Source organism: Haemaphysalis longicornis, unplaced genomic scaffold, assembly GCF_048455015.1.
Source record: "Haemaphysalis longicornis isolate Haplotype H1 unplaced genomic scaffold, Haemaphysalis longicornis Haplotype H1 scaffold_8, whole genome shotgun sequence".
NCBI classification, from domain to species: Eukaryota; Metazoa; Arthropoda; class Arachnida; order Ixodida; family Ixodidae; genus Haemaphysalis; species Haemaphysalis longicornis.
This window is the reverse complement of record NW_027526445.1, coordinates 54,578,306-54,601,812: the sequence shown is the minus strand read 5'-3', so window position 1 is coordinate 54,601,812 and position 23,507 is coordinate 54,578,306. Positions and strand designations below refer to the sequence as shown.

Below are 23,507 nucleotides of genomic sequence, written 5' to 3'. Positions count from 1 at the left end.
TTCGACGCCCTCGGTGGCTTGGGTCCATCCGTGGTCTTCTCTCATCGCCAGAGTCACGATTTGCTCCTCATTCGTGAATGTGGGAGTGTCGAGGCACCCACTATCCGAGAGACGGCCTGCAGCCTGGTAATAGTGACGATGAAGGGGCCTCGAGCAGCTGTGCTCGTTGGTGTGTTTTAGGGGCGAAGCTCCTAAAGCCATGGGTCTGTCCATCCCTTGTGTCTCGTGGTACGTGACCACCGCGTGCTTTCGCAAGCTCGGCAACGGAAGTGCGAGCTTGTCTGTGTTCGCCAACGGAGGCGCGAGCGCACGTGCACTGCGAGGGGGAGATCACGCAAGAGATCACGCCACGAACGCAGGCAGTCGTTCTCGGAGATCGAACGAGACGCAAGGACATTTGCTCGTTTCCTCTCGTCTTGTTCGGGCACAAGTTCGCCCTAAATAAAAGTTCTTTCTTTACCGTTGTGTCCCATCCTACGTGACAAATTGTGGTGGAGGCGCGGGGTAGAACTCGATGGCGCGGGGTCTTTCACCAGGTCTGGGCCTGGGAGCATTGACTCCGAAAATTAAAGTTGATTTGTACAATGTACGCACACAGTCTTACGTCTTTCTTAATGACGTAATGGGCGAACTTTCACGGGAGAGTTACGGTTACCGATGATCTCCCCCTCTCGAGCTTCGCCCCACTTATCATCATTCATTCAGTGGATATGGCGTGATTTTTTTTCCTCTGATTAAGAATGGTGCCAAAGGAGCCTAACGGAACCACCAATCCTAGCGGCCATGAAAATCTATGTCCGGGAGATGGCGTTTCTTCTTTGTTTCAGACTTTTTTCTTGCACTGCCGATGATGGGTTCGGTAATGTGCTGTGTGCGCCCATTATAGTTTGAAAGCCAGGATCATGCTTGGCTACATAAACTTGCATCCGTACAAAGATAGGTGTTCTTAAGGTACTTAAAACCAAAAAGTTTCGTATGTTTTTCGGTCAAATATAAAATGAATTTGAAGCAAAACGTTCATACAGGCACCAAATATCCAAGCCGAATATCAGGAACCGTACTTGATACTCGCCAGCATTCTCGACAAAAAGGATACACTCGGCCTATTTCCGGCATACCTTCAGTAAATAAATTGCACTAGGCAGTTTTTGTTTATGTTAGGGTTTATGTGCACTTTATATTTGTGTCAGCATATAAAAAGTACGCGGGGAAACAATATTTTGAAAGCCCCCCCCCCCCCCCACAAAAAAAGCTGGCTCATGAGAGTGGGCCCTGTGGGAGCGGTCCAAGTACTGCACAAAGGGAAAATTTCATTTAAACGCGTCCGAACTGTGAAACACGAGAAAATTCTTGTCATTGATTGCGAGGTTTAACTTACCAACACTGCACATTAGACGCGCCCCATGTGTTGGAACATTACTGATCAATTTTGACCGTTTGGGGATCTTAAACATGCGGTGAAATCTCGAACACACGATGGTTTTCGCTCTTAAATTTCAACAGTGAAGCGGCCGCTGCCGCCGGGTATTGAATCCGCGTCATAGTGCGCAGCAGTACAATGGCTTGCGTGTCCTTGTGCGCAGCAGCACAATGGCTTAGCCACTGAGCCACCGCGGCGGAAGAAACGCGGCAGAATTAAAAGAGACATCAGAAAACCCTCAGCGCGTTTACCACGAGAAGAAAAAGACAGGAGGGGAAGTGTTTGGAAATTTGGAGACTGAAAACGAGCATTAATGTTGCAGGGGTGGCCAAAAACTATCGCCTGCTGAATACATTTGAAGCGGCCATTTTGTACGGGTCCATTTACTCGGCGATTTTTGAAATTTTACTTGGGCATACTTTAGTACATCTGTGGCTTTTCATGCCACAGTACGCGGTAGAGAGATGGAGACAGAATAAAGGGTACTAAGAAAACGCTAAAATTGACCATTATTGCAATATGATAGATATACGCATATACAGCCTGATCTCTCTAATAATGCCATAGAATTGCACCAGAAACATTGCTGGTGGAACAATATCGTTTATTGATGAGGAGCAAGTATGCACATGTGTTAATTTATTTCAAATAAATTGCCCTGATTGTCCCAAAATTTCACGCATGTGATTTTCAAACTTTTTCATGTCCCAGATATTTGGAGTTTATTTTCCTCACTGCCAAATATGTCAGCCGTTTGAGTGTTCAGCCACAAGTGTACATCAAATAAACACAAAATATAAACCTCAGATTCCTATTTTAAGTCATACTTTTTGAACTTCCGGCCTTCTTAGAAGCTAATTTTATAAATGAGCAGTGCGCCTTCAAATTATGGGACGTGGCTAATCATTCTATGCAGTAAAATCAGTTAATCAAAACGTATTCCGTTTGCGTTGGAGCGAGAAGTATTTAGAAAACGCTAGCTGCCTTTTGTAGTTATGCTTCAGAAATACCAAAAATTGGTTGAAGCACCTAAAATGGATATATAAACTTCAATGCAAAGGGGTTCCCACAACATCGAATTGCAATAGACAACGGCGTATTGTTACACAAATCAGGCATTGCCCAATACAGAACTTGAAAGAACTGCTGGATTGTCCAAAATTTTCACGTAACTCCGCCTAGACTCTGTATAGCGCCAGTATGCGGGGCAACACACTGGCGCTATAGAACGCGCTTGTGTTGCTTTCAAGCAAACGTTCTGTCGCCGAGAATGCATAATGCTTTGTTCTGCGTCATCTCTTAACAAGCGATTCCAGCAGCTTGACAAAAAAACAGCTGTAAAAACCGCAGACACAGGCCGCGGAACTCGCACAAATCATGAAGATATTGGCAATAACTTTTCTTGTTCTCACCGGTGTCTTGGAAGTGTGCCATCCTGCAGCTCGTCCTGATAACGGAAGATTTTACGGGCGACCACCATTGGTTGGTGGCTGGAGAAAAATAGATCAGCCATGGCGAAGTCACGAACTTTATAAATATGCCACGTGGGCTGTAAAGAAAGCGTTTGGTGAACGGTACCTATATCGGCGCAGCGTGAAGGTGATGTTCGCGTGGAAACAGGTAAACATTTCTTGCTTGCTCTATGATCGTCTGACCTATCACAACTAAAAGTGCATCGGTGAAATACTACGTCTCATTTAAACCTTCCTTTTGACGCAGCCTTGAAAGACAGTGTGACAGAATGAAAATTTTCGCGATTTTTAATTCTCCTATTATTTGAATACTTTTTTTCTGGAAATATTATCACATTTAATACTTTTTTGTTGTAGCGTACTAGTATTGAAAACGGAAGACTGCAAGAATGGAATTCAATAATAACCATTATGAAGGTAGCGTTAGAATAATATTGGTGATACTGTAATGCCCGTAACTGACATGTTAACAAAACAAAGCTAGCTAACTTCCGCGACAAGGGGACTATTTAAAGGCCATACTGGTGTTATCGTGTTGCTGTTCCGATAGTTTGACACGTTAAATCACATCGCTAGGTTCATTTGTGGTAAATGTTAACCAAAAGCCGTAACGTAAACAGTCACCGTATCTTCGAGAAACTTCCATTCCTGGTGACCCGTTTGGACAAGGCTTCGCGAGCTGAGCTTCAAACCAGCCAGCTGAGCCTCGGCTGAGTAGCCCGGCTTGTGTTCACCAGCTTCTCGTTGGCCGGCTGGGCTTCCAACTAGCCATTTTTTGCTGTTATACATTTGAGCATGGCAGTCGCTTACTTTTCCAACCATTAAACATCAGTGAATTTCTTCAGTAAGCCAGCGTGTCAGCTTAGTCCTTCGGAACCGCTCGTGTAAAAAGCAAAACCGATAAACGCAGCCTTGGTATGACTACAGGCGTGCGCGACAACGTCGTCGACGAAAAACGTCTCTCGCAACTTCGCTATTTTTCGTATGGCGCTCTATGACCACACCATGCAGGTAGGAGTGCTGCCTGCTCTAGAAGTAACCATTATCCCCCATACCTAAGGGGCTACACTAGAAAGGTTCAACCACGCTGGGAAGGTTATTGGGTGCACAAACAGTACTTCATCACCCGAGAAGGATCTGGCCGCCCGAGTGCAGTAGTTGGCCGTCACCGCCCATAACTAACCAACTCAACTATTTTCCCAGCAGCTGTAGAGCACCTGTCCACAGCGTTGGCCAGACCAGCAATACACCAGAGAGTACTAAGAATCTCTGGATCTGGACAGGCCGCCATTTTACCTTTACCCTGGCAACGTTCAAGACACGCACTCTGCACTACTAGAGGAGCTCTCTGATATTAAGTGGGGTATTATAGGGTTACGTGAAGTGAGAAGGACAGGAGAACGCTTCATGGATCTCACTAGCGTGCATATTCTGTGCTACTGTAGACCCCAAGAAAAAAAGAACACGGGGTAGGGTTTTTCTTACAGTTTGAAAAATAAGAAAACGTGGAGGTTTTTCAGCACTAGCGAGAGAGACGGGGCTGTTGTCATCAAAATAAACAAGCGATACAGGGTAACGATAATTCAGGCCAATGCGGCAACCACCAGCTATGATTATAAACCTGTAGATAGTTTTACAAACACGAGAAATAAGCCATGAACAATCCAACAACGCAGTTCACGATTGTGATCGCAGACTTTATGCAAATATCGATAAGAAGCAAATGGAAGAAATGTCAGTGGGAAAGTTCGAAATAGTAATCGCAACAGTCGAGCAGATACACGGGTGGCATTTGCATGGAGAAAAAACCTGAGGTTAGTAAACACATTTGCTATAAACTAAAGAATAGAAAATTGACATGGAAAAGTACCGACGGTACAACGAATAATAAAATTGGCTTCATTTATTTGACAACCCGCGTATCGTACAAGACGTAGAGATGCTCAGTAAGATTCGGAGCAGCGTTCACAAGCGTACTTATGGTTAGGTGCAGGCTAAATCCGAATCTCAGAATAGAAACCACGAAATCCTGGAAAACTAAGAGCCCCATACAGAGTGAATCAGAGCCAGGTAACAAGAGTTTAAAATACCTCTTCAAAACACATTCTCATTTTTGAACGAGCGGAAAGAGGTCTGTGTAGACACGCTGTAAAATGGGCACCCAGTGAATCCGTAGCATGTGTGGGAGAAGAAACATGTAGAGAACACACTGCAAAACCAAGAAAACGAAGGGACTAATTGCCCAACGTAAGAACACGAAAGTGCCAAGTTACGGTGGATCAGATTGAATTGGCTGAGCTGTCATAACTGATTAACAGAAATAAAGAAAATACATTCGTGTATATAAAATGGCAGTAATCGAAGAAACGCTGCTTAATGGGAAATCTTGAAAGCAACTAGGAGAAACCTAGCCACCACCAAATACAAGATGCACGCACTCAGAGATTAACAGGGAAACGTTACGTACATCGTGAACAAGATAATTAATGTAGCGGAGCGATTCAACGCGAGGCTATATGCTAGCGACTTTAGACCAAATGAAACTTCTGAGAATACAAGCTCAACGTGCGATGTCCCACTAGTAACAAAACAGAAAACTCTGCAAGTGACGACGGCACAACCATAGATATTCAAAGAGGTGGGAGATATTGTAATGAATAGCTTGCTGTATCTATTTTTGGTATGCTTAAAGACTCAGAAAGGGGTCATGGCTTAGAAAAAACGACAAAATCATTCGGATTCATGAGAAGGGAGATCCCAAGAACCCGAATAATTACAGACTCATCAGCCTACTGTCAGTTGTTTACAAGCTGTTTACCAAAGTAGCCGCATAGGTTACAGCCTGGATTTCCATCAACCCATAGAGCACGCTGGGTTTAGCAAAGGGTACTAAACCACGGATCACATCCGTGTCGTCAACTATGTGATAAAGTGATAGAAATATCCGCAAAGTAGAATAAACCCCTTTACGTGGTATTATAGGTTACGATAAAGCGTTTGATGGCCTACTGGCCTCAGCCGTTTTAGAAGCACTAAAAGGACTGGAAATAGAGGAAATCTACATCCGACTTCTAGAAGACATATATAAGCGATGCACGGGCAGGGTTACCCTCCAGAAGCATAGCGACAAATTTCCACTCCGAAATGTAGTAAGACTGGGACATACCACATCTCCAAATCTATTCACAGTATGTATGGAAGGGTCATTTAGAAAGCTTGACTAAGAATACATAGGATCAAGGATGAACGGGGAATACTTGAGTCATTTGAAATTTGTGGACGACATATTTTGCTGAGTGAGACTGTCGAACACATGCAAACCATACTTGAGGAAGCACCATCAGAAAGCACGGAAGAGGGCTAAACATAAATATCAATAAATCTTAACTAATGAAGAATAAGCATGACAGGAACGTCTTCGTGAGCTTAGTAAACGAAACTCTAGAAGTAAAGGAATGTGACGACCTCGGACAGATGGTTAGCGCCGTCACAAACAACCAGAGTCATATCTGGCGGTGAATAGGTATGGGCGGGGGGTGCACTCGGCAAGCACTACCAATTAATGATAAGTGAGCAACTACTGTCACTCAATAGAAAAATCATAAAACAGCGCATACTGCCGGGGATAACATACGGAGGTGAACTTTGGAGATTTACTAAACAACTAGAAAGCAAGTTAGGTCGGCCCAACCAGGCATGAAACGAATATTGTCAGAAATAACACACAGGGACAAGAAAAGAGATACCTAAATAACCAGAGAACAAATTAGAGTTGACGATATCATAGTTAAAATAAAGAAAAAAGTGTGGCTTCAGTTGGCCATGTAGTGAGACGAACCGACCACCGGTAGACAATTACAGTATCACAGTAGATACCAAAACTGGGTTTAGAATTAAAGAAAGGCCAATAACACGATGAATTAATACCTAGGAAACTTCGGCCCAAACAGTGGACTCGAGTAGCGCAGACAGGAGTGGTTGGAGGTCAACGCAAGAGGCCTTCGTCCTGCAGTGATCCTGAGCCGGCTGATTACTATGATGAGGATGACTCGGTAATGCGTTGTTGTCTTTTAGTAAGCCGCTACTTCGAAACTTACAGGAGTTTAGGTGTTTTTTGAACGGATACGGCGTGTTGAAATCTATATGGCGATGTTTAAATCGGCCACAGCTTTCCTTGCGGTATAGCAGGCGACTTTTGAAACCTGCGTTGCATATTTAGTGTATCCTGTTTAAAGTGCGGTGACGTACGAATATTTAATAAAGCGATATGTCAAAATCAGTTCACAAAGCGGCGGGATCACCAAATTACTTTTTAATTACTTTATATCTAGAATTTTGCTGAAGTGCCCAATACCGAAGTGCTTTGCCGACATTTTATTGGCTTTTGGCGTTGGTAGAACGTTTCCTCAATGAAAGTTGGTTTATTCCACCAAAAAGTTGTCTCTAAGAGGTATCAACAAGTTACAATTTTAGCTACCTTTTACACGTCGAAACCTCCAAGGGTGCGTTGATGGAAACAAAAATTAACACTTTTATGGAGATAACAGGTATTATGTGTTCGAAAACGCAGAAATAAATCTTAATTGTGCCGCGAACTACTCGTAATTCACAAAAATTCTATGATTTATATTTCAGGTCGTAGCTGGAATGAAATACAAGCTTGTTGTCAGAATTTGCCGGCCACCTCTTCTATGCCGGGAAAGGGTAACTTTCTGACCTTACTCAACCTTAGGATAGCTGGAAATATTAATCTTCATACTTGAAAACATGTTGAGAAAAGCTGTACCGTACGCAAACCAATTAGATTTTCAAAGCTATTTATGCCTGATAGCCAACAATTGAAGCAAAGTCTATGCTAACAATTTTAAACTAGGCGAGCATTACTAACTATGAAAACGAAGCACCTCTTTTTCAATGTTATAAACCGCCAAATTCCACAGAGTTTGCGTGATGTGGTTTTGCGTACCTTCCGGTTTTCTGAACTGCAACATGATTACGATCATACAAGAAACATTAAGGAGAGATGCTATGAAAAAAGGCATATTTCCTTTTAATCATAGCCAATGCAATATTAGATGGAGCTTTTATATTTCTAGCCATTGTAGTTCACGTTGCCGTTATTCGATAGATAGAATGCCTAGAATTGAAAGAAAATTCAACCAATTAAGACGTGCTATTTCCGTTAACGCTGTGCCGGGAATAACCCCCAAACACCTTGGAAGCTCCATTGGAATTTGCTTTGCGTATACATACACGTTTACGTAAGCCATTGGCATCCTAAAGGAGCCACGAAGAGAAAATACAAGTTTGATTCATTCGAAAGGTTGCCTCGTTGGAACCATAACGACACCACTTATAACGCGAACTTCGCTCAAATAAGCTACATAATTAATAAAAAATGAAATGACCATGCGACCCACCAGCTCATTTTCCGCAACAGAACCTATGATGTCACTCGAGAATGCTCTGCGATTGGCGGAGGCCGCCAAAAGCAAACGTATGTTAGGCAGGGCTTACAGTTTGCATAGCGAGCTATATGCCCGTGAAACATACTGCACATTCTTTTTATGACAAAGAACGGTGGATTAAACGGTTGATGTTCCGAACGAACACGCAAGCGTGTGCGCCAATGCGTACGAAACTACCGACGGCCGAGCTCGACATCTCGCCGTCGCGCAGACGAATTTTCGGGTTCGAGGCTCTTAGGGGCCAACGAACCGTTCCAGCACGTACAGCCGCGACCTTGCTTGGTATCTTAATCACAGGAGGTTGGCCGTCATAACGCCAATGAGCAAAGGTAAAAATAGAAACGAGGGGAGTAAGGAACAGCAAGAAGCGACGAGATAGTGCCAGTCGTCGCATAAGTTTCGATAGGGGTTGGCTTGCTGCTGTCGTTACGAGCTCGTTTCTAGTTTACAACGACTGAAAACTTCTGTTTGTTCGTGTACTTTACAATGAAATTTCGTTGCTTCGTTTTGAAATGTCCATGTAGTACGGGAAAATCGTCGAGGGAATGCGACATCCCCGCCGGTGAAGAGATCTCCTTTCATGTGCTGCCAAACGACGAACCGCGGTGAAGCAAGTGGCTACGTTTTGTGAACTTTGCAAACGGAGCAGAAAGGGAGCTAAAGGAAGTACGAGTGTGCTCGCTTCATTTCCGAGGAAGTGATTACGGCAGGGACTCTTACGTTAGCTCACTCCTGGGACATGCTGGCGCTCGTCGCCGACTTCGTCACATCACCGTCAAAGCGCTCTGACCTTGGCGGAAAAAATGCCGTACACACCGCGCATTGACGCTCGTATCTTTCTGGTCGGAGCAGAGAGCTCGCGCGAACGGCTTTCAATACACGACACCGGCCAACTGGCATAAGCGATACTGCTACTGAAATTGATTTATTATTAACCGTAATAAAAATACGGCACATACGTACCAGTATGTATTCGTCCGTCGCGACGGGGCTGACGAGGCAGCGGTGCCGACGGCAGAGCGTTCGTCTGTTGTGGCTATCGCGGAATGGTCGCTTTCCCGTCCACTGCGTATCCCACTACTCCTGCCGCTCGTGCACTTAGAAGCATTGAGCATTCAAGTGGTGTGAGGTTGTTAAATGCAAGCCCTAGCTTCTCGGCGAGAGTTTTGTTCTCCGGATCAGGCGATTCCATGACTAGGGCTGCGGGTGCACTAGGGTTTACTAGTATTTTTAAAAAGGCCGCCGTCTCGGTTTCGGCACGAGTTTCGGTTCCTGTCTGACTCCCGCGTGCGGGTGCTGTATGGAGTCGACATACTAAGTATCTGTTTCATGGACCGGCTCGTATGACGCCATTGTTCACGTCACCAAATGTGCAATTTTAGCGGGAGATTTAAAATTTTGGCTTAAATTGCATTATTTCTCAGTGAATAAAGCATCATTTGCTTCCGGGAAAGCGCTTGGGGTACTATGAAACACCTAACCTTTGGAATAAAACAAACTTTTGTTTTCTCTTCAAGGCTCCTTTAACTAGGCAACGTTTAACACGAGAACTTTATCTACCCAGGTGAGTCTAGAGGTGGTGTTCTAGGAATTAGAGTATAGAAATGGAATGTAATAGCGCTAGTGAGGTTAGAAGGACAGGTGAAGACTTTACAGGGCTTCAAAATGAACACGTCCTGTTTTACCGTGGCCGAGTGGACATGACAGAGCTGGGAGTGGGATTTCCAGACAATAAAAGCATGGCTGGCTTCATTGACGAATATTATAGCATTAACGCAAGGTTAGCCGGTCTTGTATTTAGGCTTAATAAGAGGTACAAATTCAAGGTGTTACAAGGCTACTCTACATGAAGCCATGACGACCGGCAAGATGAACTCTTCTATAAACAAGCGTAATCGGCGATAGCAAAAGCAAACACCCAATGTACCGTAGTTGTGGCAGACTGCATAACTGAAGACGGCAAGGATCAGGCTGGACACAGGGCAGTTTGGAACTATTGTTTGGGTTGTAGAACTAGCAGGGGGGACCTAGTAGTCGAGTTCGGAGAACGGAATAATCTACGTACCATGAAGACCTTCTTCTGCAAGCCGGAAGTGGACGTGGGGGAGACGGAATTTGGAGTATAAAAATGAAATAGAATTCAGGATTTGCGAAAAACCTGGTGTCGTGCAGGATGCGGAAGTGCTCGGAAAGGTAAGCTGCAGTGACCACCGTATGGTAAGATCACAAAATAGGCTTGATTTTAGGAAGCACTGTACGTAAAAAGCCTATCAATGAGACGTAAATTTGAATAATTCAGGATCGTGCTGTAGAACAGATATTCAGCTCTAACTGATGAAGCAAAATTTACAACACAGGAAGCCAGCGACAATCTTACACGCATTATCGCGGAGTGCGCCGTCGAAGTCGGAGGTACGATCGCTAGACAGGATACTGCTAAACTTTCCTAGGAGACGAAAGATTTAATTAGGAAACCGCAAAATGTGACAATCTCTACCCCAGCTGGCAGAATGGAACAAGCGGAGTTTTCGAAGCTAGTCAATAAGCCTAAGGCAGCTGACAGAGAAGTATAATACGGAGAGGATTGAGAATGCTGTAAAGAATGGAGGCAGCCTGAAAGCAGTGGACGGGCGTCCAAGCACGGGGGAAAATTAGACGTATGCCCTTATAGACAAGCAAGACAATGCAATAGTTAGAGTAGCCGAGGGGTTCAACTCTACAGTTGCCGCTACGTCCAGGATTATATCGAACGACAACGTAGTTCAGAGGATATAGATGTCCGAACAGTAACGACAGAAGAACCAAAGAAGGCTTTGACAGAAATGCTAGGGGGGAAACTACCTGGTGAAGACCAGATAACAGCAGAACTCCTAAAGGATGGCGGGCAAATCGCACCAGAAAAACTTGCAAACCCGTATACGCAATGGCTGATGACTGCGAGTGTACTAGAATCTTGGAAGAACGCGAACGTCATCCTAAATCATAAGATAGCTGGCATGAAGGACGTGAAATAACAGGGTCACAGCGTTACTGTCTGTCGTCTACAAGGTAATTACCAGGGACATGGCTAACAGAATTTCCGCCACCTTAGATTTCCGTCAATCTAATCAGCACGCACGGTTTTTTTATTCTAATAAAATGACCATATTCAGATGATCAATCAGCTCTTAGAGAAATGCGCGCGTACACTCAAACCTACATATACCCTTCATCGATTATGAGAAAGCATTTGACTCCGTCGAAGCCTGAGCAGCTCTCCAGGCTTTGTGGAATCATGGTGTAGACGAGTATTACGTAAGAATACTAGTTAATCTCTAAAATGGCTCCACAGCTCCCATCGTCATCCATAAGGAAAGCAGTAAAATACGAATTAGGAAGGGCGCCAGAAAAGGTGACGCAATCTCTCCAAGGTTTTTCAGAGCATGTTTACAAGAGGTATACAGAACATTGGATTAGGAACAGGTGGGCATAAAGGCAATGTAGAATACCCCAGCAACCTCAGAATTGCTGATGACGGCACCTTGCTAATTAACTCGGGGTTCGAATTGTAAACAATGATTAACACACTGGACAAGCAGAGTAGAATAGTGGGCCTGCAAAGTATTATGCAGACAACTTAAGCAATTCTCATTCCCCTCGGGAGAGCACCGCGGTTTGAGTTAGGTGGAGAGGCAGTGGAAGTGGTAAACGAATATATGTAAGTTATGCTAAATTGCCTAAGTTGTGTGTCTAAATCTAAGTTGTATATCTAAATTGTGCCACGTTGTGACCTCGAGCCGTAACCATGACGCAGAGATAATTGGAAGGACAAAAATGGGGTAGAGTGAGTCCGACCACATTATCAGATACTGAAAGGCAGCCTACCATTGTCCCTGCAGAAGAAAGTGTATGACAGCTTAATCTTACCTGTACTCACATACGGGGCAGAAATTCGGAGGCTCACTAAAAGGATCCAAAATAAATTGAGCATGACTCAGCGAGGAATGGAACGGCTGATTGCAGGTTCCCCTAAGGGGGGGCATGAAATGCGCATGCATGATTACCGTTGGTCATTAAGAATAACAGAGGTGATCCCTACAGATTGGAAACGCGCCAGCGGGTCGCAGAGAGTTCGACAGGGCAGATGTTTGCCGGGTTTAATTTTGTCACACTTATCCCAGGACCGGGTTAATTGGAGATATATGAGACATGCGTTGCCGTTGCAGTGGCCGTAGGCAGCGTGATATTGATCATAACATAGACATTTGTATGTATTGACTTTATACATGCATACACACACACACACACACACACACACACACACACACACACACACACACACACACACACACACACACACACACATATATATATATATATATATATATATGTAAGGAAATGAGGGGCTCGTTGAGGAAAATACAGAAAGATAGGGCAGCAGTCTACAACGCCAAAGGAGGCATAGGGGTGTGGTCAGGCTCTTTTCTTTTTCACTACGGTTAATGAAGTAAACGTTTTTGTTAATATACAGAAGAAAGAAAGAAAGAAAAACACGCGCCCAGAGTGGGGACCGAACCCACGCCTTTCGATTACATGTCGAATGCCTTACCAATTCGGCTATCTGGGCGACTGTGTTCTCCTTCACTTTCTGGACAATTTATATTTTACTAGAAGTGTATCTGACGCTTGAGGGTGGTAGCCAGCGCCACTCTGACTACACGGAGAGAAGGGGACCTTCTTTTCAACCCCCGGGGCGTGACTCGAGCGTCTACAGCCTGTCATGAGCGGGTAACTGGCGGGAAGCCCTCTTATGCTACCTAGGCATCAAGGCTGCCAGAACCGAGACCCTCGCTAGGCTTTCGCAGAATAACATAGTAAGGAAATGAGGGGCTCGTTGAGGAAAATACAGAAAGATAGGGCAGCAGTCTACAACGCCAAAGGAGGCATAGGGGTGTGGTTAGGCTCTTTTCTTTTTCACTACGGTTAATGAAGTAAACATTTTTGTTAATATACAGAAGAAAGAAAGAAAGAAAAACACGCGCCCAGAGTGGGGACCGAACCCACGCCTTTTTTCAACGAGCCCCTCATTTCCTTACTATGTTATTCTTCGAAAGCCTAGCGAGGGTCTCGGTTCTGGCAGCCTTGATGCCTAGGTAGCATAAGAGGGCTTCCCGCCAGTTACGCGCTCATGACAGGCTGTAGACGCTCGAGTCACGCCCCGGGGGTTGAAAAGAAGGTCCCCTTCTCCCCGTGTAGTCAGAGTGGCGCTGGCTACCACCCTCAAGCGTCAGATACACTTCTAGTAAAATATAAATAGTCCAGAAAGTGAAGGAGAACACAGTCGCCCAGATAGCCGAATTGGTAAGGCATTCGACATGTAATCGAAAGGCGTGGGTTCGGTCCCCACTCTGGGCGCGTGTTTTTCTTTCTTTCTTTCTTCTGTATATTAACAAAAATGTTTACTTCATTAACCGTAGTGAAAAAGAAAAGAGCCTAACCACACCCCTATGCCTCCTTTGGCGTTGTAGACTGCTGCCCTATCTTTCTGTATTTTCCTCAACGAGCCCCTCATTTCCTTACTATGTTATTCTGCGAAAGCCTAGCGAGGGTCTCGGTTCTGGCAGCCTTGATGCCTAGGTAGCATAAGAGGGCTTCCCGCCCGTTACCCGCTCATGACAGGCTGTAGACGCTCGAGTCACGCCCCGGGGGTCGAAAAGAAGGTCCCCTTCTCCCCGTGTAGTCAGAGTGGCGCTGGCTACCACCCTCAAGCGTCAGATACACTTCTAGTAAAATATAAATAGTCCAGAAAGTGAAGGAGAACACAGTCGCCCAGATAGCCGAATTGGTAAGGCATTCGACATGTAATCGAAAGGCGTGGGTTCGGTCTCCACTCTGGGCGCGTGTTTTCCTTTCTTTCTTTCTTCTGTATATTAACAAAAATGTTTACTTCATTAACCGTAGTGAAAAAGAAAAGAGCCTAACCACACCCCTATGCCTCCTTTGGCGTTGTAGACTGCTGCCCTATCTTTCTGTATTTTCCTCAACGAGCCCCTCATTTCCTTACTATGTTATTCTGCGAAAGCCTAGCGAGGGTCTCGGTTCTGGCAGCCTTGATGCCTAGGTAACATAGGAGGGCTTCCCGCCAGTTACCCGCTCATGACAGGCTGTAGACGCTCGAGTCACGCCCCGGGGGTTGAAAAGAAGGTCCCCTTCTCCCCGTGTAGTCAGAGTGGCGCTGGCTACCACCCTCAAGCGTCAGATACACTTCTAGTAAAATATAAATAGTCCAGAAAGTGAAGGAGAACACAGTCGCCCAGATAGCCGAATTGGTAAGGCATTCGACACGTAATCGAAAGGCGTGGGTTCGGTCCCCACTCTGGGCGCATGTTTTTCTTTCTTTCTTTCTTCTGTATATTAACAAAAATGTTTACTTCATTAACCGTAGTGAAAAAGAAAAGAGCCTAACCACACCCCTATGCCTCCTTTGGCGTTGTAGACTGCTGCCCTATCTTTCTGTATATATATATATGTATATATATTTATGTATATATATATATATATATATATATATATATATATATATATATATATATATATATAGTGAGGAACTGAGGGGCTCGTTGGATACACTTCTAGTAAATAAAAATAGCCCAGAAAGTGAAGGAGAACACAGTCGTCCAGATAGCCGAATTGGTAAGGCATTCGAGATCTAATCGAAAGGCGTGGGTTCGGTCCCCACTCTGGGCGCGTGTTTTCCTCTCTTTCTTTCTTCCGTATATTAAAAAAAAACATCTATGAACTTCATTAACCACAGTAAAAAAAAAGAAGAGCCTAACCACACCCCTATGCCTCCTTTGGCGTTGTAGACTGCCGACCTATCTTTCTGTATATATATATATATATATATATATATATATATATATATATATATATATATATATATAGGCGCACGAAAATCCCGAAAAAGTAGGCAGCGTACTGCCCCACTTGCTTTTATTAGCCCGTCGGTTACCCAAGAGACCTAGCCACCGAAGATGATGACCATGTAAAGATGATGATTATAATGGATATGTACAAATTAGAGACTCGCTCCACGAACCAATGGCGAATGACCACCGCATATAAGTGCGCCAAGGCACCACAACTGCCCAGTATTGTTGACGGCGCTCACAGACGCTCACAGTATCTCCCACGTCGACTGGAAGCGGCCGCCTGGTCACCGTGAGTTACGGTGTACGCTGGGTGTAAGGTTTCATGCGGGAAACGTGCGCGATTTCGGTTCCTTGCCTTCGGCAGTCAGTGGGGACAGCTACCCGAGACACTCGATAGTTCACTGACGATGTCTGCTCAACCACAATATACAAACCAAGGTACCGGTGGAAAAACGTCTCGCGTAGACCGGAGGAGCGTACTGGTGTCGGAAGCTATATTTGTTCCCCAGGACGGAATTAAGTAAACGGAGCGGTGAGTTTAATCATACTGCGTTTTCCGTTCTTGTGGCGTGGCTTCAGTGCGTAGACAACCGAGGTGGCGACATTGGTTGAGCCGAGAGTTAAACACGTCAGAAAACGGGGCGGCAGGAGAGTCCGGTGAGGCAAAGAAATTTGTATCGATTAGGAAGGATGGGTAGCGTCCAAAAAACAGGAGGAAAGGTGAGTAGCCTGTGATGCGCTGGGTTGCCGTATTGTAGGCGACCGTTACAAAAGGAGAAATTTGATCATTTGATGCCAGTGGCTGTGGTCCGGCTCAATATACATGGACTGCATGTCGCACAGAGTTGGATGAAATCGTTCGGTGATGCCGTTGGTTTAAGGATGGTAACCAGTGGTAGTATTATCCACAGTATTTGCTGCTAGCAATTAAGGCACAATTTTGGGAAGGAAGACTCTGTCGCGGTCACTCAAAAGAATGCGAACTGCACCGTGGCGCAAGATTATATTTTGCAGCACAAAATCTGCATTTTGCTTAGGGCATCCCGATCGCAGGAGGTGATATTTCTGCGTACCGGGTAAAACGGTCGACCGCCGTCACAATCCAGCGGTAGCCGGGAGCTGTTTACGGAAGTGGCCCCTATAGATCAATGCCCACTGTGAATATCGGAATATTGTCGAATATCGCTTGCGATATTCACAGGCAATGCAGCATTTGGCATTGTCTTGCTTGTACCTTATCCAGAGAATATGACCCTTCCGTCTGCTCCTTATGTGTCACGTATTTCCAGTTGTTTTCATTCCATAGCTTCCAGTTTAGTACGCGCAGGTATCCCTCCAACCTTTTCTATGGAATTGCATTTTATGTTTATTTTCTTGTGGCTTTCTTGCTCCGCTTTGTCTTGCGCCCCGTACGCCCTTCGAACTTTATATTTTCTTTTTTGAGATTCAGGAAAGGCCTGTTCCAGGGATGTTACTGTTGGCGACACGTGCCATTTTAGTTGTGCGGTTATTGCTTTTTTTTGCGTGAGTGCGTGTGTGGTTTTTTTCTTTTTTTCTTTTTTCCTTTACCTCGTTATTTTCTCCCTTCCCTACCCTTTTTTTGACCTGAGGCTTGCAGATACCTTCTGTCAAGAACTTTACTCGCCACCTTTTCTGCTTCCGGCGTTTCTGAGAACCTTTCTGCAGGCCACGCGGCGTGGAAACAAACGCGCTCTCATCCTACCTCTCCAAGAATTTTCTGATATATGCACCACACCTGACTTCCCCCTTACCGAATTCGCCGCTCAAACTATACAACATTCTTTCCCCATCAATATCTCCCCCTGCATACTCCCAAACCAATCCGGTTCCTGCATTCAACTTCCTTCTCTGCTCTCACCTGGGTACCTAACCCTATATAAAGCGTGTTCGCCAGGCGAGGGTTTGCCCTGACCAAGGCAAGTCTCTTTGCTGAAACATTGGCAACAATCGGGGTTTCTACTTTGTCCGAAGCTTTTTTTTCTTGTGTTCTCTACCAACCTCCAAGAAAGCAAAGGGGAGGATGTGGTAGGTCCCTGAGACAGATAAAGAATTTGGAAAGAAAGTGGAGAAAAAAAATGCCCGCCAGGTGGGAACCGAATCCACGACCTTTAGAAGGTCGCGGGTTCGGTTCCCACCTGTTGGGCATTTTTTCTCCACTTTTTTCTTTCCAATTTCTTCATCTGTTTTAATGACCTACCACATCCTACCCTTTGCTTTCCGAGGTTTTCTTGACTGCCAACCCTTATTTTCAGTCTTATTACAACGAGCCCCTCATTTCCTATTCTGATTTAATATATATCAATCAATCAATCAATCATGTTTATTTACGTGCCCAGGAACAGCCAGAGGCCTGAGTGCTGGCGCACGGGTAGTTACATGAAAAACAAATTACAAGAAACATATAGCAAGAAACAAAGAAGCGACAAGACACACACAAGTTGAAGTAGTGAAGATGACAGAAATAAAGCACAGGCGCAGCCTGGGTACAGGTAAAAAAAAAAAAAAAGATGCCTATGTTGTTCTGCCTGTCGTAAAGGCCACACGACAGGCAGAGCAACAAAGTTTGACAGTAATACACCAAAAACAACGGCAAGAGTGTAAAGACAAATGATAAAATGAACAGTTTCTTGCAATGTATATATATATAGCGAATCAGATATGAGAAATGACGGCTCGGTTAATTAAAACAGAACAAGGGTTTGGCGGACAAAAAAACCTCGGAAAGCAAAGGGGGGAATGCGGTAGCTCATAGCTACAGATGAAGAATTTTTTAGGCAGAAAGAAAGTGGTGAAAAAATGCCCGCCGGGGGGATACACACACACACACACACACACACATATATATATATATATATACATATATATATATATATATATATATATATATATATATATATATATATATATATATATATATATATATATATATATATATATTTATATATATATATATATATATATATATTTATATATATATATAATACAGAAATAAGAATTGGCAGTCAAGAAGACCTCGGAAAGCAAAGGGGAGGATGTTGTAGCTCAAGATAAAGAATTTGGAAAATAAGAAAGTGAAGAAAAAATGCCCGCCAGGTATAATCCGAACCAACGACCTCCAGAATACCGGTCTTCTCGACCGGTATTCTGGAGGTCGTGGGTTCGGATTATACCTGGCGGGCTTTTTTTCTCCACTTTCTTATTTGTTGAAAATAAGATAGAAATAAGAATTGGCAGTTAAGAAGACCTCGGAAAGCAAGGGGAGGATGTAGTAGCTCAAGATAAAGAATTTGGAAAATCAGAAAGTGGAGAAAAAATGCCCGCCAGGTATAATCCGAACCCACGACCTCCAGAGCCCCTCATTTACCTATTCTGATGCGATATATATATATATATATATATATATATATATATATATATATATATATATAGTGTCCACGGCACCGACAAACTTTATGAAACAAAAGAACGTCTTAAGTGGAATGGTTTAACGTTTCGGCCGAGGTAGCGAATGTTCATAGTTGTGGTTATACAGCTATGTCGTTAATCGGCCCCAGGTTTGGTCACAGGTGTTTGGTAGCACAATAAACCGCGCACATGAACAATCTAAGACATGAAACCAGGGCTATGACAACAAGGCCTACCATTTTAATGAGGAATATAGTTGTAATGGAAACATCAGAATTTTAACAAGGACATCTCTTTTTCTTATGCCAGGTTTTCTACCACTTCCTAAATAGAGTGCTAGAATATATACTGCGTATTCTAACCTATAACAGTCGATCAAATGTGGAGCCTGAAACTAGCGAATACAATTAAACTGTTCTCGTAAAATTGCACGAAACTGTAACGAGCATTATATAAAATAAAAACACGACTATTTATTTGTACTAGCATGCTGACATTTGTAAGTTTTCACAATGTAAATATTTCACGCGTGAGAGAGCACTTTTCTAGAAGTTGATTTTGATAAATATTAAATTTTTATAAAACAGTTTCCAAAAACAAGTCCAGTTTTGTTGGAAATGGAGAACCTTGACGAAACGTTTAGGAATATATGAAAACAATTAGGCAGCCCTTCGCTCTCCACCACCCGTCTCCTGAAAAACTGTTTTTAAAATGGAAAGGTGTCATCACAACCTTGGAAGCCGCTGCCTCCGATGCCTCTTGTTAACACATAAAGAAGCATTGACATACACGTTAAATAATCTCCCGTCGTTTTCGCCATCCGCAAACCGGCTCTCAGAGATTTGCGATTCCAGCTTAGGCCAACGTCTGCGTTTTTGGTTTTTAGTAATTATTTATTTCAAAACACGGATTGCGCGATTCGTGGCTCACCACATTTTTTTGAAACATTGTAAACTAGCTAATCTTGAAGTTGTAAATTTTTATAAAAGATTACGTAAAGACACGGGGGTCTTAGACGTGAAGACCCACACTTGCATATAGCCAGTGACCTTGCGTGAGGTAATCGAACTAGTACTGGACAAGAGGTCGGAGAAGTTTGAACGGGTGGGGTGAAGGAACAGATTCGTGTTTTCGGGATTAGGTTACGCAGGTAAGGGAAGTACTTACGCATGGCAGCGTATTTCGCTGGTTCATACGATGTAGTCGTAGTCATCGGGGGAAGAGGTTGGTTAAGTTTTGTCATATGAGTGGAACTCGCTCTATAAGGTGTGAATTATGGGGCTAAATTGTTCGGAAGCGTTCTGTTGGGCCACATTTAAAAAAGTGACCAGTTTTAAAAGTCAGGGATTTGACTTAGGATTGGGAACAAAATTACGCCCATTTCCCGTCGCGGGAACCCTGGTGTGAAGCGACGCTGAGGGGGGTTCAAGCGCAAGCGGAGAGCAACCGTCGACCGAAAGGCCACCGGAGAGCGGCACACCGGTTATATGCGCAGCGCGCCCGAAGGAGAGGAGACCGCGGAGAGATAGAGTACTGCACATGCGCAGCACCGCTCACCAGCGGAGTGAGAGCGAGCTGGGCTGCACACCCATAAATGTTGAGAGAGAGTGTTCGCTCTCACCTGGTCACGCGCCGGCGCCAGTGCGTCTGCCGCGGCTATGACGCAACACAACCCAACACAATCCACTTTAATCCAATCCAATTCAAATTCAATCCAAGCGAAGCCAAGCCAAGCCAATCCAATTGAATCAAATCCAGTGCCCCTCGCGAGAGAGCGTTCGCTATCGGCGAGGAGAGGGGTAAGCAGAGGAGAGTGCGGACGCCGACGACGACGACGGACGCACGCAGGAAGGACAGGGCCGCCGACAAGAGATGCTCTCAGAGAGAGAGACAAACATTTATTATACTGGTGAGCAGGAGGATGTTCGTAGGGCCTCCAGCCAGTGAGAGGCATCCTTATTCCAAGATGCCTAGGAGCTGGCTGGCCGTCCGGGCCCGTTCCACCAGTCGGCGCTGGTCCGAGAGCTCGGAGCTGGTCAGCTGCTCCACCCACTGCACATAGGTAGGGTGGGGATTTGGGGTTAGAGTGGGGGTCCGTTGGCATTCCCATACCACGTGGTATAGGGTACCAGCAACAGGGAAGAAGTTACAGGTGGGAGGGTATTAGGTGGGGTACCTAGCGTTTAGTAGGGTGTTATGGGGATACGAATTGGTTTGTAGGCGCCGGAAAGTGGTTTCTTTGTCGCGCGTTAATTGAGAATGAGGTGGCGGGAAGCGACGGCGGTCGTTTTTGTAGTGAGCTAAGATTTCGGTGTACGTATGGAGTGGGGCTGGCTTTGAAGCAGTTCGGTCGTTGGTTTCTCCCTCTGAGGTAACTGCCCGGTGTGTACGAGCACGGGCAGCGGCATGTGCCGCCTCGTTCCCTTGGAGGGACTGGTAGCCGGGTGACCAAATGATATTGATTTCTGGTAGTCTTCTTACTTGACGAAGAAGGTACAGTGCGGGTTGAGATATGCGGGCAATTAAAAAGTTTCTGCAGGCAGTCTGTGAGTCAGTTATAACAGTAAGAAATTCCTCGTCTGTTGTTGCAGCAAGGGCGATGGCACACTCCTCAGCAGTCTCGATGGAAGTGGTGAGAATGGTCGCTGCTGCCAGTTCTGTGCCTTGCGTGTTAACGACACAGGCTGCATGCGCTTTCTGATGAGGGTAGGGCGATGCATCTGTGTATCGAGTGCATGATAGATGGTGATTGTCCTTATGAATTAATCGAGCTCGTGCCGTGCGCCGTTGTTTGTTGAAAACCGGGTGCATGTTTCGGGGTAGAGGAGCTACGCGGATGTGTTGCCGAATGTCTGCTGGGATTTGAATCTTCTGATCTTGTCGTGGTGGGACGCTGTAGTGTAGACGGAGAAGTGTCTCTCTTCCCGTGGGCGTAATCTGTAATCGGCGTATCTGAGATGCGTAGTGGGCCTCTTGTATTTCTTCCCAGGTGTTGTGGACCCCTAGCTGCAAAAGTTTCTTGTTTGCCGTGCTGATTGGGAGCCCCATAGCGGTCTTATAGGCCTGGCGTATGGTGGCGTCAAGTTTCCGTATTTCTTGTGGTCTTAGGGCCAGGTATGGCGTGCCGTAGGCTATCCTGCTGATAAGAATGGCTTGGAGCATGCGTAGGGTGTCGTGTTCGCGAAATCCGAAGCGACGATTGGAGACGCGGCGGATGATGCGCAGCGTCGCATCTAAAATGGGGACATTAGCTCATCGCAGAAAGGCTTTTTGAGTTAAAACGGAGTTGGTGGCTGTCGAAACCAGGCCTGGGGGTGATAATAGAGCATCTTCGAGCTTGTTGAGGGGCGCCTTTTCCCACTAGTAAGATATGATAACGAGCTTGGACGAAACATCTTGTGGTTGCTACGAGAGGTTGATTTTACACGAAGGCAACGGGAAACTTATCCGCGACATAGGTTGATGTGTAATAATTATGTTCTTAATCGTCAAGGTAGCAGAATGGATTGTGGCGGACAAAGTAATTGTTTAAATCTTTGTAGGATACACTATGATTTGCACTATTATCTGCATTCTTCCGATTCGCTACAGGGTTGCGATGACTCGACTTTATTTTATGAGTCATGCATTCGGGAATCAGGGCGCTTAGAGACCAATAGGAAATAAAAGTATTCTTGGTTCGAAAAAAATTGAATTTTGTGGGCACTGTGCCAGTGATTTCTTAATTTTTATTTCACTAAAGTGTCGATGTTGGCTTCAGAGGTGCGCTTTAATTTCGTAGATATCGTAGATGCTGAATTGTAGCTGTAGAATTGCCGAACTGGGCGCAATGCAGAGTTTGCGATACGGGCGACTGGTACGTGTACAGACACAGCTGACGCCATGCAAACCGAGAACTTGCCTCATCCCATTCACATACAGTTTGATTTGTTGACTTCTGATAAAGTATATAAAAAGGTAAGAGAATATTCTCACGTTGAGGCTCGGCACCGCAGCAGCTTTTCTGGTCATCCTTCTTCACAGAATGGAAGGGCACTTAATTTTTTGTAGCAGGCGCTGAAACCTACAAATTGCTGAGAAATAGCGGGATGCTTAAGCAAAAGTTCCTTAGTTCATCCAACCCTTTTAGTACTCTTATTAAATAAACAAACTATTCGTTTTTGACAGCTCCCTCAAAACTAAGCAAATAACCCAGCGCGTTCAAAACTGATTCTATTAATTAGCAATATATGTCCATGCCAATGTTTGTATTTATAATTCTTTTCGTATTTATTTCAGCTTGTCTGCAATTTTATTATTTGGAGGACGCTTCAAAGTAAGTTAAAACTATTGGACACTGAGTGCGTTCGTTGGTATTCCACTTAGAATAGAATCGAGGTTACTTTTGATGACTTGCCTTTTTAATTATTTGCGCACGGGAATATAGCCGCGGCGCTGTGAAGAGAAGTTATTTTACGACGCTTTTTTGTGTATTTTGTATATGTCTAGCCGTCGACTCCGCGTGGCAATATGGAGCAATACCAATAAAAATATTAAAATAACATTTTTACTCCTGAGATGACACTTTTTATTAAACACGGTAAACACAGTAAAATATATGCGCTTGCATGATGCCTTGCCAATGCTGCCTGCCCGAATAGCGGAGTTCTAATGGTCAGAGCGATGATGATTCCACTTTGGTTTTCTTTTGCTTGGTTTATATTACCAATTACCTCTTTCTCACAGCGAATGATTGTGAATCAGACAGATGAGGCACAATGACAGTTTTGTCAATCCTAAGGTGACCGGTATATATCCTAAGGTTGAGAAC

The 23,507-nt window shown here is 44.6% G+C and overlaps 1 long non-coding RNA gene and 3 other non-coding genes across 4 annotated transcripts; 3 read left to right on the top strand and 1 right to left on the bottom strand.

Annotated features, from left to right (window-relative positions):
• The first annotated feature begins 2,768 nt into the window (after positions 1-2,768).
• On the top strand, positions 2,769-23,114 carry LOC144148699 (uncharacterized). Its single transcript, XR_013318031.1, has 3 exons — positions 2,769-3,040; positions 7,528-7,596; positions 22,976-23,114. It is a non-coding gene; the product is annotated as an uncharacterized LOC144148699 (long non-coding RNA).
• On the bottom strand, positions 12,895-12,966 carry Trnat-ugu (transfer RNA threonine (anticodon UGU)). Its single transcript has one exon. It is a non-coding gene; the product is annotated as a tRNA-Thr (tRNA).
• On the top strand, positions 13,683-13,754 carry Trnat-ugu (transfer RNA threonine (anticodon UGU)). The gene has a single exon. It is a non-coding gene; the product is annotated as a tRNA-Thr (tRNA).
• On the top strand, positions 14,651-14,722 carry Trnat-cgu (transfer RNA threonine (anticodon CGU)). Its single transcript has one exon. It is a non-coding gene; the product is annotated as a tRNA-Thr (tRNA).
• Positions 23,115-23,507: the final 393 nt, after the last annotated feature.